At 40.8% G+C, this 16,664-nt stretch overlaps 1 protein-coding gene across 6 annotated transcripts in view; it reads right to left on the bottom strand.

The window, feature by feature from the left end:
- rbfox3a (RNA binding fox-1 homolog 3a) overlaps positions 1-16,664 on the bottom strand; it is a 536,592-nt gene that overhangs the window by 306,820 nt on the left and 213,108 nt on the right. For 5 of the 6 annotated variants that reach the window (XM_044101258.1, XM_044101255.1, XM_044101254.1 and 2 more), the window contains one exon: positions 16,499-16,564. The gene's annotated coding sequence lies outside the window, so the exon portion shown is untranslated. Of the gene's footprint in view, positions 1-13,965; positions 14,000-16,498; positions 16,565-16,664 lie in introns of those variants that run through there. The other variant, XM_044101250.1, reaches the window with a different exon arrangement.

The raw sequence follows: 16,664 nt of genomic DNA, 5'->3' as shown, positions 1-16,664 counted from the left end.
AGTGGATCCGTCATGGTGGGGGGCTTCGGATAGTTTCTGACAACCTCTGCATGCACACAATGCTCCAGTTCAAATGCGTTCTTGACGTCTGACGGTGGCATTTAAGAGGCGTGGTTCAGCTATGAAATGTGACTGAAATTGACATATAATGTTGCCTTTGTTCACCAACTGTAACTGCTGGGAGCTGTTCCACTTTCGCTTGAATCAAACAAACATTCAGTCGCTCAAATTTTGTTTATATGCCACTTTTTATATGAAAGGCACAACAAAAGCCTCCAAAAGCCCAAAACACAATCAGATTGGTTCACCGACGTGTGTACAAACACAGCAACACACACACACGCACACACACACACACACAGAGCCAAATCCCAACAGACGAACCCACAGGAGCAGAGCTGGAGTCAAAGAGGAAACACTGAAAGGCTACAAACACTTTCAGCAATTAAAGATCCTTCATAACGTCTCACAATGTTAAACAAAAACACACAAAAAATAACAAAAAACTCAGGGCAAAGGTCAGATTATTCTTTTAATGTTTTTCAAGGACTGGATTTTTTTGATGATTATATTACACAAAAAATAACTAAAATGTGTGTTTTGGGTTTAATCACAGAACATTACACAGAACAGGAGGTTGATCCATTTAATCCATCTGTCATGCAGGAACTGGCTGATTTAATCACTGATTAATTGGTTTCTTTATGTTTACAAACAAATGTGTTGGTAAAGATGTAAAAATCAAACAAAAACATTCATCAAAAGAAAATAAATCTTAGTTTGTAATATTTGCAAAAAGAAGCCTTTACGAAAATCAATGTGGAAACTTTAATGTAACAATTCCTTTAAAATATCCCAGATTTTCATATTTAAGTTACTCAAGTTTAAGTTCAGTTTTTAAGCATTCCAGGAATTTTAATTAGTAAACCATGACTTCCTGTTGTCTGGAGACAAACACTGAGGTGAGGCTACGTTCACACAACAGGCGAATGTGACCTAAATCTGACCTTTTCATGGCATCTGAATGCCCCAATTCTGACCTTTTAACGCTTAAAACATCAACATGTTACCACTTTCTAAAGCAGATATGTATCAGATTGTTTTCAAAGCATAATCAAATATTTCTGAGCTGAATTGCAAAAGTTAGAAACATAAAAAAAGCTTTAAAATGTTTGGATAACCACTGAGAAGGCTCTAAAATAAGTGAGACACATTTCTTTATGTTTGTCAAAAGCCTTGCAGCTCCTTTCTGTATCATTCAAGCTTTTTCTGATTTAAACATGGAAAGCTGCTGTTACAGTAGTAAAAGGTAAAAACAGGAATGATCACCTCGAGCTCGGTTTCTGAAACAAGATTTAAAGCTTAGAGACGTTCCAGGTGGAGGAAGTTGAGTTAATGTTTACTCCAAGGTTTCTGAGGCTTTGTTTGGAGGACTTTAATGCACCAGAATGCAGATTGATTGCAGGCTGAAGGTGCTCTGGAGAAATCATAAAGGATTTCAGGGCTTCTGAGGTTCAACTGTAAATAACTGTTATGAAACGTCTGGGAATTTTCATCAAAAACATTAACTTATGGTGTTCAGGGGACTTCAATGAGCAATCACCAACTCATCGACGACAGAAAACATTAAAATGTGTTTCAAAGTCCAAAATGAAAACAATAAATCAGATATTATTGTTTTGGTATTTCCGGACCTTTTGGAAAGCCAAATACCAGGTTAGTAGCAGAAACAGAAATCAATTTTAGAAAAAAATAAATAAAATTATAAATTACATGGGAAGGTTAAGAGAAGAAGTTTTGCATTTCTCAACAATAAACGGAAAAATAAATTTTGAAACCATCAATTAATCAATAAATAAATAAATAAATGTCCCAAAATGGACGAAAACCAAAGGCCTGAATTCAATCTCACTATTTAACCTAAAACACCCATTTTGGTCTGCTGGTTTAGAAACATCACATTAATATCATAAATCATTTAAAAACAAAAACTTCAGACTGAATATAACAATAGATATATTTTTTAGATTCAGCAGTTTGCTTAGTAAGAATGAGAAAAGTAAAAAGAAAATATATTTTCTCAAAGTTTTCACCATGTTTTCTCTGGTGAAAACATTTAGATTGACTGAAATTGTCTCAAATGACCAAAGTGATGATGACGATAGAGAAAGTTACACCAGAAGCTCTGAAAAACATCTAAAAGCTGAAACGTTTAAAGGAAGTTGGTTTATTTTATTTTATGGGACTTTAATTTCTCTCAGCTACAGAAATTAAATGATTAGAAAACAGGAAGAATCACATAAGTAGGAATATTAATCTAAAGATTAGACAGTGCTACGGTTTGGATGCTAGCTGTGCTAACCACTGACAAAAGTTGCTAAAAACAGTAAAAAATATCTTTATCACATGTTCTATACAAGGAACCTTATCCGGTGTCATGTTTCTCTCTCTCTTCTACTTGTGGAAAAAGCAGCTTTTCAGACCAAATTACCAACATTTACACCCAATTAAGCTGAAGAATCCACCAAAACAGACTTTGACTCCCACTCCTGGGAGTGGGTTTGCATTTTCATTTGGATATTTTAAGCACTATCTACAAAAGAATGTGAGAATTATTTGGATTTATGTTCCACAGAGAAACTGAATACTGAACTGTGAATAGGCAGGGATTCACTGCAACATCACTTCCTGTAAGTTCTTCACCCTGTTCTCACATATATCTGCATTAACTCCTATTGATTATTTTGTATTGACAAGCTTCATTTTGTAAAAAGGTGATTTGTTTTCATCTTAGCCTTTAAAAAAGCTGAAATTGCTTATACCTTTGTATTTTTTATGTCCGATTACATAATTTTTAAACGTTACATAAAATGTCATGATCAGTTTTAGGGCCATGTTACAAAACTACTTTTTTTTTACTTAAGTTATTTAATCAGTGACTACTTTTTCCTTCTATTTGAGTACAAATATGTTGAAGTAGTCCAGTTCTTACTTCAGTAGAGTTTGATAACTACCAAAATCTATAAAGTCTGAAATTTCAATTTAAAACGCAACTAAAGTTTTTTATAATTTAGGTTGAAACTATATTTTCTAAGTCCTACAATCTTTGAATGAGGCCTAAAAATCAATTCGGGCCACATTGGAGACCATGCTGAGTAAACAGGAAACAGAGTGGAAATGTTCAACAGGGTTGGGCGTGACCACTTTTCTTCAATTAAAATTATTTCCATGTGGTTTCAAACAGAAACGGGCATGCAAAGCTGAAGGAAATAAGAACCATAAGATGTTTTAGTGAGGGCTGCTGAAGCTGCCCAGTGAAAATCTACCAGACAAACCGTACAGCTTTGGATTCCAGCCACATTGATACAAGATCACATCGTAAATGAGAACGCACAGGAAACCCTTTCCGTCCATAAGTACAACCCCACAGACTCATCCCATTTTCCTAAATTCATCTCTGAAGTAGCGAAGTGAGACAAGAAATGTCGCTGCTCACTTAAGGTGACAAACAAAAGCACAGTCCATTAGTAACAGCATGCAGACACATACTGCAACATTAACAAACACAATCGTGTTGAGCAGCACATGTATTTTTCATTTTTGCCTCATAAGGCCGCAGTCACGCCGCTGCAATCATATCACAAGACGAAATGAATCCAAAGAGCTGGCTGTGTCTCTGCCTTCCTCCTCGCTGGCAGGAGAATTAAACTGCAGAGTGCAGCTCTGGCAAAAGTGAAAATCATCCCCATTAAACGTGATAATAAGCAGTGTGATAAAAGCATGTTTGCAGAAATCTGCAGTACATTTGTCACTTAACATGATGTATTAGTTCAGGTAGCAGTTTGCCTTAGCGAGTCGGTTCTAATGGATTTTTTGAGGTTTTGACATTTGGAGGCAAATGTGCATTAGAACGGGCTGCATGAGCTCCGAACTGGGACGTAAGTGGGTTTCAATGTTTTCCTGGGCATTAATGGCAGGAGAAACGCAAAATGCATTATCAGATAAACAGGAAGTGGGCTGCGTCTTCAGCTCCGCTGGTAATTTCCTCAAAAGCCTGGGTTGCTGTTTGAAGAAACGTTGGAAATTTTTCAGACCTTTAGGCAAAAACAAAACAAAAAATCTGCTGCAATCTGGGAGCCGAAGGTTTCCCACGAACGAACGAACGGCCAGACAACGACCTCCGTGTGCGCTCTTCTTTTTGTTTCGTTTTAAATTGCCCGATACGCACGCGGCAATGACAGTCATCTGAGAATGTCATCTGAGCGAACAATTAACAGAGCAGCAAAAAAGTGAGGTCAGATATAATTAACATATGTGCTGCTCAGCTATAATTGCTGAAGTCTAAAGCAAGTAATTAAATCATTCAAAGTGAAGCAGGAAAAGTGACTGGTGGAGGGTTTTCACGTCTGACGCCACTACACTGCAAAAACACTAAATCTTACTATTTCTGGTCTGGTTCCAAGTGAATATATCTTCGTACAAATGAAAAACGACAAACTACATCTCAACAAGATGTAGAAGTTTGTTTTAAGTCAATGATTTCTTAAAGCTGACCAATTACGCTTCCTTAAAAAGGCTAGGATAGGTCAATGGACTAATCAAAACATTTTCATTAGATTTTTTTGCAGAAAATCATTCTTGGATAATAAGATTTTTAATCTGCTCAGTTCTGCCTATTTTGAGCTCCTTTCAGAATGAGCAGTTTTAGAGCCTCCTGTCACTTCAAATCCAAATAAGCTGTTATGGCCACGCCCCCCGACTCAACTCGCATGTGAAACCAGGTTATACAACTGTACATCTTTGAAAAGCAGAAGTGGAGCCTCCTGCATAACCAGCAAGAATGCAGTCAGTGGTTTCTGGGTCGTAAGTCAACAACACCCAGCAGCCATTGTACAGCGTATAAAGCAGCACAACCAGCACAACCAGCTGACCAAACATGCTGGAGCTGAGCTTGGGTTGCTAGGTAACGGGTGGAGCGCCACTCCAGTTGCTGGGTAACAGTTTACTGGGATTGCTAAGTGAGCGTCTGTTGATCTGTAACAAAAACCAAAAAACATGAACTTATTGGCAAAAAGGGCCTGCTGTTTTGTAGGAACGAACCGATGAATTTTTTACACTTCTGATAATGATACAGATGTCTGGGGTTCAGAAGATATCGATCAATGACTATAAGTGAAATAATCTTGCAGTGGAAGAAGACATTTGGGTTTATAATATTTGTAAAATACTTAGTAAAACCTTGCATTTTTGCAGTGCACTAAACAAAATCTTACCAAGTATTTTTGGTCTTGTTTCTCGTCCAAATATCTTAGTCCGTTTGAAATGAGATAAAACTAACTTGCAAGGAATTTTACACAGGATATAGCAGCTTGTTTTAAGAAAATAATTCCTAAATTTTGATGAAAATTAAGACATTTTTAAGACATTTTTGGAACTAACACTTTTAAAAATCAATATTAAAGGAATTACTGACTTAAAATAATTTTGTTTTGTCGTATTTCAAGTGTACAAAGATATTTGCACTAGAAACTCTTCCAAAGTGAAGCAGTAATGTCTCTCTGCTTGTGATCATCAGGCAACATGGCGATCCAAGGAGAAACAAGTCCTCACTGCTCACCTCGTCTTTTATTCTCAAGAGTCAAAGAAGTTCAGTGGCATCCTTTAGGTGCTGTTAACTGACAGCGACGGGATCCTCTCATTATGATACATGCGTCGGGCCCGGCCTGTCAGACCCAAAGAGGTGGAGGGCCGCTGCATTAAGCAAGTGGCAGGAGCATTATCAGTCTATATTTCACAGGTGTCAGCGGGGACTTGTCCCCGTTTTGTCCTCTGGGTGTCATTTATTAAATGAAGGAATGAAAGGGATGTTTAAGGTAGAAATACAGGCCTGCTTGGACAAGGGATTATACGTTGTCACAGGAAGAAAAATTGCATTTGAACCACGGATGCTAAGTCCAGGCTCTGGGGAATTTCATTAATGTATTGTCCTAACAGCTATTCAAAGTCATATATAGCGAACGTGCTTTAGGTGAAGACGGACCGGCGCTCCGGGTTGAGGGCTTATTCACAGCACACTGCACAACACTTCCGTTTTTGAATACATTAAACTAATTTTCATTAGGAAATGCTGCTGTCAGTGCATTTCCTGGGCTCGCTCTGCGTTCCCGCCGAGGTCGACTCCTGACATGAATCCGTGCGCTTCACCAGTTGCAAACCATTTGACACTTCCGACCTTTCAGGGAAGGAACAGAACAAGAGATTCCAAAATAGATGAATCTATTATTTCAGCTGCTTGGATATCAAAGAGCTAAATTAAATCACAAAACGTGCCTTTTTTTTCTGCCCTCTACGTTGAGAAAAGTATATATTCCCTGCTCAGATGTAGACGTGTATAAGAGGGTCACATTAGGTTTGAGGTTGGATTTCTCCCCTTTAATTCTGTGTTTCATAGATTTTATTTGAACATATAAAGTCCTCCTCTGTTCCTGAACTTTCTAAAACACTCTGTTTTCTGTGGGGATTTTTCTATCTTTACCTAAAAGGCTTTACAGCAGAAAATATTTGCATAATGTTCTGCTTTTAGCTAATTTGGCAGACAAACAAAGCCTCATTTTTAGCCATTATTGACAAACTCAAGCAGACGCGTCTTCTGGGAGGTGGAGCTTAATAAAGCAGGAGCCAAAAACATCTGATGCAAAAAAGAAATACAGATGAGGACATCAGCACTTAAACCTTTAGCAAGAGTTCACACTGAGAACCCACAAAGTAAATATAGAAATATACAAAACCAGAGGCTGACAGCAGAGCGACAATCGGTCTTCTGGTGTTAATTTCCAGCAGCATTTGGGAGGAGAAGCCGGCCTTTAAATTGCCACCGTTGTGCTTAAAACATGCGTTTGAACTTGAGTATTCTGTTGATGGCGAGGCGGTGAAAACCTGCTCTAAGCTCCCCGGCGGAACATCGACACTGATACCACTCTCTTGCTGCTCGGAAAAATACTACACACAGCATGATAGAAACCTCGGAGAAAAACTTCCATGCAGGCCGTTTCTGCAGCGACTCAGTCTGAGGGAAAACAAAGTGAGCTTCCCCACAATGCAACATGTTTATTGTGTCTTTGTCTGAAAACTGGAATCCTGTAAATGTACAGAATGACTGATCTGAGCTTCACTGTCTCTTTGAAACTAGAATGACTTGAATTTTCAGATGAACCTGCTTCTTTTTGGGCAGTTTGCTTAAATAAACCACAGTACTAACAGAGTGCTAATGTGGGTCACAGGGATAAAAATGTATAGAGGTTATACATCATATTGGGGATGGGCAATAAATCAATTTTGTCAATTGAATTTTAGGTTTTAAATATTTAAAATCCTGGATTTTTTTTCATCAATCCATTCTTCAGTTTTCATAGTTCAGAGAGTTTGTAGAAAAATTGCTTGTTTTCTAAAAACAAGCAATATTCCCTAATATTTGGTTTTGTGGGTGGAGTTCATACAAAAAGCAGAATCAATGTTAAGTAAGAAAAACAAAGCACAGTATGCTCTTGCAGAAAAAAATGCATAAAATTTAAAATTTTAATTTTAGTGCTATTTTTAAAAGAAACTGTAAAAAACAGAAGGAGTAATTCGACTTGATTTGAAACAAGAATCTTCTCCAGCACCTTTAAGTACAACAAGACTCTAACAGTAAACAAAAGTAAACTATAAACATTTATGAAGAAGAGAAAGCGAAATCTGGTACCACTCCATTTTGGTTTACATTTGGTGAAGAAGGAAGTTGTTTATTTCAGAGGTTTTTGTGTCGGTACTTTCAGGAGTTCTCAATGCAGCGCCCCCACAGGTGAGGAGGGGAACAAGTTGCTCGGCAGGTTTGGATTGTTGGGAAAGAGTTGCAGTTTTTGTCCCAGATTGAACCGAGTCTATCGGACTATCAAGTGTGAAAACACCCTAAAAGTGTCTAGCGATTAATCACTTAATACCCGATAGGCAGCCAGATGGTACCTTATAAGTACTTTTTAATTACACTGTAAACTTCCAGATGTATTCCCCCATTGGTGCCCTGCAAATCCAGTAATTACCCTGTAAGCAGCGCTGAGACATAAGAGATACCCCAAAGGTAAGTACTTCCATAGAAACCCCTTCAGTGCTCTTCAAGCACCCTACAGAAACCGCATAATCATTATTAGGTACGAGTCTTTACACCCTGCAGGCATCAGAGGGACTCTGGTGGCCACCTTGTAAACAAACCCTTAGTAACCACTAATTAGCCTGTAAGTAAGCCTGTATGCAGCCCGTAGGTACCCAATAGGTACTGCTTAGTAAGAAGTGGTAGATTACACTCAACTCCAGCATCAGCAGGGCTTCATTTAACACCATTTTGACCAAATATGATAGCTGCTGTGCTTATTTCTGATTTCAGAAAGCTCAGACGCCGTTCATTGAGCATTAAAACAATCCCATTCATGAATTTGTGGAAGTAGGAGTCCTTGTGTTTGGGCAGAGAGAGGAAGCGATGGCATCAGGACGGTGTAAATCCTCAACAGAGGGAAGGAGTCCTGTCTGAGGATTTGTTTCTGTCAAATGAAGAAAGGCGCTGGCATCTTCTGACATGATGTTCCCAGCGGGGCAGGGATGAGGTCAGAGGCAGTACATCATGTTTCCTTTTTAACTTTTTCCACTGGCAAAACTTAGCTGCAGAGTAATAGTAATAAAAGAATAGGTTTTCAACCTGTGTGACCCAAGGAAGGATGGCTTCCAGTGGAAATTCAAAACACTTTGCACATTCTCTGTTCTTGACATTTGAAACCATATGAAAATGAAAACGGGCCCCAATTAGAGCTGTGGGAAGCAGGGGCCCTCTTGGTTCTCTTAGCAACTAGCAGGTTTTAACATTCCCCCCCCAACAAAACGCCTTGAAAATTGACCTTCTCATTCAGGGAGCGCAGATAAAAGCAGCCTTGAGTGGCCTCAGATCAGGCTATTTTGATCATCGTCTGAAGGAGGATGAAAATGGGGAAGTAAAAATAAAGGAGGACAAAAGAGAGAATAATGGCACGGCGTGTAACTGCAGAGGTAGCGTGTTGAATTTAATGTCCTACATTCTCCCAATAAAGAAACATGACATTAACTACCAGGTATTAATGTAAATCACAGCAGTGGAGGACAGTAATAGCCACTTTACGACAGGTGATTATTATTGAAGCGGCTGTCAGAGGGACTGACACTGCGCTGGATAAAATCTAAAAATATTCAATAATTTGAGTGCATCCTGCAGAGCTGCTGGCAAACAAGCTGCACGTTTAAACAGAGGGAGGCAGGGGTGTCCAAAGTGAGGCTCAGGGGCCGTTTGTGGCCCTTTGAATTCATTTTGTGTGGCCCCTGACTGCAATTCAAGAATGACACAAATGTGGCCCTCTGGCATCTTTTTTTTAAACAATTTTTAAAGGATGAGAGTGGCAACTTCTTAACCTGAAAATTATAAGTGCAACATAAAAGTTTTGCTATTTTTAAAAATTATTTTTATCTTATAATAATTCATGTAAAAAAGGTTTTTACTCAACTGCAGACTGGATACTGATAGGCACATCTATCCATTACATTTGGCTAATTAGTCAACAATTGTAGAAGAAAATTCTTATCTTGGTTCCCGGGAATAAAATAAAAACATTTTTAAGACTTAAGAAATGGAAAACAATAAGCCCTAAACGTTAAATGATTGCATATCACATGTCGTACTTATTGTTATGAAGGTAAAACAGAAAGAATAATACACAATAACATTTTTAATTTGTTGGAAATAATTTAAATTTCGGCCCCTGAATACTTTCATCTTGGTGTCTAAAGCGTGGCCCCGGGGGCCACTTGCGGCCCTTGGACTTATTTTGTGTGGCCCCTGACTGAAATTCAAGAATGGCATGAATGTTGCCCTCCAGGACTTTTTGTTACTTTTTTAGGATGAAATTTTTGGTGGCAACTGTATAAAATGAAAATGAAAAGTACAACATAGAATTTTTCTTTAAACTTTTTAAAAATCTTAAAGTTAGCTCACAAATATCTAGCAAGTTTTTACGTAGTTTATTCAGGGTTGTGCAGGTAGGAGAAAGAATTTATGATAACATTTTGGTGGTTTTAATTGGTTGAAAAAAATAAACGTTTTGGTCCCTGAATACTTTCAACATGGCGTCCAACATGCTGTTCATCGCCCTCCGACACTTTTTTAGGATGAGATTTTTTTCTGTGGCAAGTTTATTATATTCTTAAACTAAAAATAAGTAGAACAAATAATTTTTCTCTAGTCTAGCCTGTTTTTATTTGTTTATTTTTATTTATTTCATAATAAGTCAGACACAAACATCAAGTGAGTTTTTACTCAAACAGAGATTTGGGCACAAGTTTTCGTTCCTGGGAATAAATTAAAAACATTTTAGAGATTTAAAAATGGAAAATAATAAGTCCAAACAGTGAAATGTCCCTAAATGCAAAGGCAAGCATAAAATATGACATGTTTTATTTATTGTTGTGCAGGTATAAAAGGAAGAATTCACAACAATATTTTGGGGTTTTGGCTCCTGGATGCTTCCAAAGCAGCGATTTTGGCACTTGGTGAAAAAGACAAGAGAAGGTGGAGCGAAAAAGGGATGAAGGAAGAGAGGAAGAGAGGCGAGGGTGTCACCTGTTGAAGAGCATTCATCTGAGCAGCGGGGTTAAAGGTCAGCATCCGTGCTGGAGCTGTGAGTGGCAGGCGGGGGATCTGGGCGACGAGGCGGCGGCCCAGCGGAGCGGCCGGCGGTGGCGTGTGGTTTGGCCGGGCCACGTTTCTGACTCGATGCTGACTAACTGAGTGTGTCTGCTGACAGAGTGTCTGACTGATAGGACGGCCCCGGGAGGCTCTTCCAGGGGCCCGTTACAAAGTGTCTCTGATAGGCCGGGCCCGTAGCACCGCCGCCGGGGCCCGCCGACAAATTTAATTTAAGCCCCACTAATGCACAGCGTAATCACAGAGTGAGGTGGTGATAAATGTTTCAGAGAGGTTACCATGGGCGCAGCAGAGGAGGAACTCTGCACAGAATCTGAGATTGTGACAGCAGCAGAGGGAAAATAGCAGAGTGTGACCTCAGCTCTGTGCTGGAGAGAAAAAAATAATAAATAAATAAACCTCTGTTCAGAAGCCAAGGACTCGTATGAAAGAACAACAATAACACACCATTATGAGATGTAACATTTTTGCGACGACCTGCGTTTCCAGGGGGAAATTTGAAAGAAAAGCAATTTCACATTAAACTATCTGACACAAAGCAGGTCTGGAGGATGGAGGACGAGGTGTGGAGACAGATACCAACCTCTGTGTGTGTGGGCGTGTGTGTGTGTGTGTGTGTGTGTGTGTGTGTGTGTGTGTGTGTGTGTGAATGGTTAGAGGGGTGGCGGTCGTGGCGCTTCCTAACAGCCATTGGCCAACTGGAGCGAGACACACACATCCCCTCCGCCAAGTTAAAAGGGATGGAGAGGATGAAATTTCAAAGCCTCCCCTGCAGACACACACTCCGCTTTGCACACATCAGCACCGAGATGTTCAAATATTCCACCGCGCCGTTCCAGCTTGGTTTCCTCCGCTGCACGCCCGTATCAGACATGCTCCTGTGATTAATGAGGAACCCTAAGAAAACCGCTGCACATGCGTGTGCGAGCGCGCGCAGAGCGAGCGGGAGCTGCCTCCTCCTTCTCCCACCATGCTAAAAACTGTCCTTAATTAAAAAACGCCGTCTCTGAGTCATATTTCTCATGATTACTTGCTGCAGGCAGTGCAAGTGAAAGTCACTGTGAGATAAGACACCAAGTGGCACACATTCACCTATTAAACTCCATTCACTTATTATGGCCAACAATGCCGCTCTGATTAGCTGGAACACTGACAGTATTAGAAGACACATTCCAGAAGCAGAGCACAAAGAGTAACTCTGCTGCCCTTGTACAGACAATACACCCCCCCCCTCCGTCCTCTGCTTTTACATCCCTGACATGACACGCTGGATTTGACCCCCTCATCTCTCCGTCTGCGTGCCGGAAGGACAACCGGGCGGCGAGCAGAACCGGCAGCACCAATCTGGAAGCTGAACAATCACTGGTTCCTTCTTGATTTCTTTGTTTCTTCCTCTGGTTTTTTTTTCATGATGTCAACATTTTTGTTGCTAAGCAGTCGTTGCTGTGGTGATTCTGCACAGCACTTCCCACTGATCGCAAGTCAGTCAAAGAGAGTGTCCGGCACCACCGGCGTGTTTCCTTAAAAACTCACTGAGGTCCAGAAAAGATCCAAACAAAATCTTTTATGTTCGAACCAACGGAAAGCTTCACATTTTCACTGCTAACAATCTGCACTTTATAGTAAACACTGAGATATTTCTAGTATTTTTATCCAGTTTAAGTTCAAATATCACTTAAGATAAAACAAAACTAACTTACAAGTAACTTTTCAGCAATTCATAAAGCTTCTTTAAAGTCAGTAATTCCTTAATATTGAATTTAAAAGTACTAGTTCCACTAGCAGATTATTCCATTTACAACATGGGAAACATGTTTTGTTATCGGTGAAATAATCTTTTTCCTTAATAATAAGTAAGTCTTTACTTAAAGCTAGTGTCTATTTCTTGCTAAAAGTTACTTTTTGTTTGTTTTCTCCTATTTTAATTGTACAAAGACGTTTTCAGAGGAAACTAGATAAAAATACTTTTTTGTATTTTTGTGAGATCTGGGTACTGAAAAAGGTCCAAACTAAAAGTCCAACCTCTGACCTTTGTGCTCTTGGCTGTCAGTATGTTCACGTATTCACTGTAAATTTGTACTTTATAGTAAACAACAAGATATTTTACCATATTTAAAAGTAGTCCCAGGGAAATTTTACACTGCAAGTATTTTTAATTTAATTTTTAGTGAAAATATCTTAGTGCAGTTGAAATAAGACAAAACTAACTTACAGTTGTTGTCTGAGCGATGCAATTCAGATTATTAAACTTCTAACAGAGAAATCTCCTCTAACAGCTGAAATAACCTACCAGTGTAACCAATCCTTTCCTTTTAATAAATATTAAGGAATCATTGACCTAACACAAGCTCCTATGTGTCGCTGAAAAGTTATCTGTAAGTTAGTTTTGTCTTATTTCAAGAGCACTAAGATATTTGAGCAAACTATACCAAAAATACCTAAAACCTTGATTTCAGATTAAACAAAAGCTTCACCATAACTAGTAACCTTTTTTCTCTTAATGTGAAGAAGACCAAGCCTAAACTATAGGAGGTTTACACTTCAAGTAAGAAAAATTTACATCAAAACTGATGATTTTGATGACGGCTTTTGACAAATTATAACGTGTATTGCTTGTTTTGTGTTTGTTGACAGTTTCTACGGGGTGAACTGCCTCGTTGCTGAAACGTGCTACACAGATAAGCTTGATGTAAGTTAACATCCTTAGAAATAAGAAAAAGTTCACACAGAGGTTTAAATTAAAAACGTAGCAACCTATAAAAAAAAGTAGTTTTCAAGTTAAACAGCTCATCGTCTGCAGAGAGCAGTAAATAAAACTTTTATTTTTAGTGAATAACATTGGGGACGCGTCCAAACAGAGCCATCACGTGGTCCGGATTGGGACCCAGCGCCGCCCTTTATGGATGAATGGGTGAAACTTTGACGGTTTGCTTTGCCCACAGATGTCTAACAGAGTCGGGTTCACCTATTGACTGGTCCACCAGCACCAGCACCCGCCCCCAGTCCTTTACTGGTGTATGTAGTCAGACACACCTCCAGAATCAGTGTCAGCCTCCTTGAGTAATTACAGCGATTAATGCGCAGGCTGCGCTCGCCTCTGGCTCTGGACACTTTATCAAGGCGTGCGTGGTAATGGATGAACGTACTTTCTTAATAGAGAATCCATAGTGTCTCAACTTAAGACAGAAAAAAAAGACACATGGCCTTACTTTACCCACAATCCTCCAGGAGGAGATCGTTTACCAGCACAGAAAGGAGAGAGAAAGCGGTCGGGTTCGGCTGCCCTTGTCGTCGTGCTCGCTCTGACCTCTAAAAATGGACAACAAAGATCATATCACGAAACCAATACTAGCAGCGACGGCCTCTGCACAAATTGATTTACCCACCCAGAACTCACTCTCTTCTCAATGAGGTGCCAGGATGCTCGCAGCATATATCACTGTCACACAAGCACCCTCTAGTGAAATGTGATTTTTATCTTTATGAGCTTTTTTCTCCCCCCTTCTCGCTGCAGCATGTAGCGGCTTGTGATAAGTGACGAGAAATAAAAGTGTTGGCACGTTTTCTTAATGCAGGTGCTCTCTCTGCACATATGGGTGCCATCACACATGGAGCGCGTCGCCGCTGTGGTCCTGCACGGCTTCGGGAAGCGGCTGGCGAGGCAGCAGGGGGTCTGCGGCTATACGGCTCATAGATCACTAATGTGTGGGTGAGAGTTGTCACCAGCCAGCGCCTGGCTGCGAAGCGCAACGTAGTTTATGGCACCAAATCTCCAGACATAAGCATGAATCGTGGCCCAGGCAACAACGAGGAAAAGCAAACTAAAAATAGATGATAAGCCTTTTCCGCTCGCCCCAGAAACAATGGCTCCTGGTTTTGATTTTTTTTTTTTTTTATTCAAACTGTGGTGCAAAAGGATAAAGGGAGGCAGCGGATAATGCCCGACTGGCCCTGGAGTGAAAAGATCTGGAGGAATACAACCGAGAGGCCCACGCTAACCTGAACGCAGCCTCGCTGAAAGCTGGAGAGACACGATAAACGTTGCACTTTCAAGTGTGTTAAATGCACTAAGATAGTCGGGCCTTTCTCCCTTTCCAACTGACAACCTCTGTTACACAGTTAATTACAGCCAACTGCAACACAGTGCAGTGTCAATTATCATGTGCTTTCTCTCCCTCTCCCTCTCCCTCTCCCAGTGGATATTTTTACTGCCTGGGCTTCACTGCTAAACTTTCTACCTTCTTTTATTGCTATTCTGCCCAGGTCTCAAGGCTGAATTACATTTGCCAGACAGAGCTGTAAAAACAGAAGGGATTTAAGGATTCAGATTGGTGGAGGGTAACCTAATCTTCCTTAATTGGGGGAATGGTTCTCATTTTTATCAGCCTGCTTTCCAAAGCAAGCTCATCGACAAGCAGGCATCTTTACTCTGACGACTCGCCATCATGAAGAAGGGAGGACGCACATATCAAACCTAATCGACATTAATCAAAGCGCTACTCGGACTTATTAGGCCATGGAAACGAACACGCGACAGAGAAAGATTCCCCAACGTGGTGGTTTTGTTGCGGCGCCGCAGTGCTGCTGGAGTGCTGTGAAATAACACATTCTGGGCTGAAAATGGAACTAAAATGGTAATCCTCTGCCAGGCGAAGCGTTCTCGCCTCGCCAGATGCTTAGTTCTGAAATTTGCCTAATTGCCATGCTCAGATCAATCCTTTTCACTCTGCCAAATGAATCTGCCAAAGTGTGTTTGTGAGCGTTTTGTTGGCCCAATATGCTGCTGCTTCTTCTTCTTGCAAAGATTTTCAAAATGTATTTATTTATTTTTTTGTGAAGGACACGGAGAAGGGACTCAACCGGATGTGCTTGCACCCCTGCCGACCCGAGTGCCCATTAGCCACGGTGTAGCAGTCCGGGAGCGGGGCCTATCCATCTCACCCCCACACCTCCACCACACATAAAGCACACCCACTCCTCATATGGCTCACCCACTGCCGTGGGCGGACTAAATGAGGCTCTTTGATCAAAGGAGAGCAAGCAGGAATGGGCGCTGACTTTCTGACCTCACACACAGACACACTGTGAATCTATCTATATCTATATCTATATCTATAAATACAAATTCATGTTTACACACAGACAAACAGTGAAGTCATTACTGTTTACATCTGGGAGCTCAAAGAACCACACGTGACCGAAGCAATGTTTCATCATCAACGCAGAAAAGTCGGCGAAACGAGGAGAGACGGGATCCAAGGCGTGGATTAATGAATCAGAAGTTTAGTCAACGTGGAGGAGCCGCTGAATCCCGCTGATGAGCCACTCCATGCTTGTCAACAACATCCCCTATCATTCTCACACAGCTATCTACTCACAAAACCAAGACCCGCCCCCTACATCCCTTCAGCAATTCCACCATCCTCCAGGAGAAACACCTCCGAAAGCAGAGCGGGTTGCTCGCAGCGACAGCAGCAACCATCTCCGTCCCTCCCCTCCCCTCGTCTCTCCATTTCTGTGCATGCTCTCTCTCGTTTCTTTTTGTCTACACTTCTTCTACCTTCCCGCGCTGCTGCTGCCGCTGCTGCTGCTCCTGCTGCCGTCGCTGCGTTTGGCGCGTCGGATGAGAACAGAAAAGAGGCAAAAAATGAAAAAGGAGGAAAAAAAGAAAGCGAGGGGGAGAAACAGACAAACGGATGTAAGGGGAGGCTGGAGAAGAAGAATTAGCATGAGAATACTCACAGTGTTGTTGTTGTTGGAGGAGCGCGAGGATGGGAGCGCGGCACCGGTTCCTCCGTCAGATACAACCTGCACAAGATTGAAGAGGGAGAAAAAAAAGAAAACTAGGCTGTGAGAGCGGCAAAGCGAGAGCAGAGAGGAGGAGGAGAGAAGAGCAGGACAAGGAGGA

Source organism: Gambusia affinis, linkage group LG19 (genome assembly GCF_019740435.1).
Source record: "Gambusia affinis linkage group LG19, SWU_Gaff_1.0, whole genome shotgun sequence".
In the NCBI taxonomy this organism is placed as follows: Eukaryota; Metazoa; Chordata; class Actinopteri; order Cyprinodontiformes; family Poeciliidae; genus Gambusia; species Gambusia affinis.
This window is presented reverse-complemented; position numbering and strand designations above follow the sequence as displayed.